Consider the following 2,500-nt stretch of genomic DNA (forward strand, 5'->3'; position numbering starts at 1 on the left):
GCGGACAGCGAGCGAAGCGAGAGGCAGCACCGTCCCTGCTATACGAAAGCCCCATCCAGCCCTGTGCCACCCGGGGGGTTCCAGGGTGCTGAGATGGCTGACGTTTTGCTCCGCTCTCGACGGTCACCGCGCAATGCAAGAACAGGCCAAAAACTGGCCAAAACGGCCCAAAAACGGGCCAAAACTGGCCATTTTTGGCTGCACGAGCGAGCGGCGAGCGGCGGACAGCGAGCGAAGCGAGAGGCAGCACCGTCCCTGCTATACGAAAGCCCCATCCAGCCCTGTGCCACCCGGGGGGTTCCAGGGTGCTGAGATGGCTGACGTTTTGCTCCGCTCTCGACGGTCACCGCGCAATGCAAGAACAGGCCAAAAACTGGCCAAAACGGCCCAAAAACGGGCCAAAACTGGCCATTTTTGGCTGCACGAGCGAGCGGCGAGCGGCGGACAGCGAGCGAAGCGAGAGGCAGCACCGTCCCTGCTATACGAAAGCCCCATCCAGCCCTGTGCCACCCGGGGGGTTCCAGGGTGCTGAGATGGCTGACGTTTTGCTCCGCTCTCGACGGTCACCGCGCAATGCAAGAACAGGCCAAAAACTGGCCAAAACGGCCCAAAAACGGGCCAAAACTGGCCATTTTTGGCTGCGCGAGCGAGCGGCGAGCGGCGGACAGCGAGCGAAGCGAGAGGCAGCACCGTCCCTGCTATACGAAAGCCCCATCCAGCCCTGTGCCACCCGGGGGGTTCCAGGGTGCTGAGATGGCTGACGTTTTGCTCCGCTCTCGACGGTCACCGCGCAATGCAAGAACAGGCCAAAAACTGGCCAAAACGGCCCAAAAACGGGCCAAAACTGGCCATTTTTGGCTGCACGAGCGAGCGGCGAGCGGCGGACAGCGAGCGAAGCGAGAGGCAGCACCGTCCCTGCTATACGAAAGCCCCATCCAGCCCTGTGCCACCCGGGGGGTTCCAGGGTGCTGAGATGGCTGACGTTTTGCTCCGCTCTCGACGGTCACCGCGCAATGCAAGAACAGGCCAAAAACTGGCCAAAACGGCCCAAAAACGGGCCAAAACTGGCCATTTTTGGCTGCACGAGCGAGCGGCGAGCGGCGGACAGCGAGCGAAGCGAGAGGCAGCACCGTCCCTGCTATACGAAAGCCCCATCCAGCCCTGTGCCACCCGGGGGGTTCCAGGGTGCTGAGATGGCTGACGTTTTGCTCCGCTCTCGACGGTCACCGCGCAATGCAAGAACAGGCCAAAAACTGGCCAAAACGGCCCAAAAACGGGCCAAAACTGGCCATTTTTGGCTGCACGAGCGAGCGGCGAGCGGCGGACAGCGAGCGAAGCGAGAGGCAGCACCGTCCCTGCTATACGAAAGCCCCATCCAGCCCTGTGCCACCCGGGGGGTTCCAGGGTGCTGAGATGGCTGACGTTTTGCTCCGCTCTCGACGGTCACCGCGCAATGCAAGAACAGGCCAAAAACTGGCCAAAACGGCCCAAAAACGGGCCAAAACTGGCCATTTTTGGCTGCGCGAGCGAGCGGCGAGCGGCGGACAGCGAGCGAAGCGAGAGGCAGCACCGTCCCTGCTATACGAAAGCCCCATCCAGCCCTGTGCCACCCGGGGGGTTCCAGGGTGCTGAGATGGCTGACGTTTTGCTCCGCTCTCGACGGTCACCGCGCAATGCAAGAACAGGCCAAAAACTGGCCAAAACGGCCCAAAAACGGGCCAAAACTGGCCATTTTTGGCTGCACGAGCGAGCGGCGAGCGGCGGACAGCGAGCGAAGCGAGAGGCAGCACCGTCCCTGCTATACGAAAGCCCCATCCAGCCCTGTGCCACCCGGGGGGTTCCAGGGTGCTGAGATGGCTGACGTTTTGCTCCGCTCTCGACGGTCACCGCGCAATGCAAGAACAGGCCAAAAACTGGCCAAAACGGCCCAAAAACGGGCCAAAACTGGCCATTTTTGGCTGCACGAGCGAGCGGCGAGCGGCGGACAGCGAGCGAAGCGAGAGGCAGCACCGTCCCTGCTATACGAAAGCCCCATCCAGCCCTGTGCCACCCGGGGGGTTCCAGGGTGCTGAGATGGCTGACGTTTTGCTCCGCTCTCGACGGTCACCGCGCAATGCAAGAACAGGCCAAAAACTGGCCAAAACGGCCCAAAAACGGGCCAAAACTGGCCATTTTTGGCTGCACGAGCGAGCGGCGAGCGGCGGACAGCGAGCGAAGCGAGAGGCAGCACCGTCCCTGCTATACGAAAGCCCCATCCAGCCCTGTGCCACCCGGGGGGTTCCAGGGTGCTGAGATGGCTGACGTTTTGCTCCGCTCTCGACGGTCACCGCGCAATGCAAGAACAGGCCAAAAACTGGCCAAAACGGCCCAAAAACGGGCCAAAACTGGCCATTTTTGGCTGCACGAGCGAGCGGCGAGCGGCGGACAGCGAGCGAAGCGAGAGGCAGCACCGTCCCTGCTATACGAAAGCCCCATCCAGCCCTGTGCCACCCGGGGGGTT

The sequence above is a fragment of the Musa acuminata genome, unplaced genomic scaffold, assembly GCF_036884655.1.
Source record: "Musa acuminata AAA Group cultivar baxijiao unplaced genomic scaffold, Cavendish_Baxijiao_AAA HiC_scaffold_925, whole genome shotgun sequence".
Classification (NCBI taxonomy): Eukaryota; Viridiplantae; Streptophyta; class Magnoliopsida; order Zingiberales; family Musaceae; genus Musa; species Musa acuminata.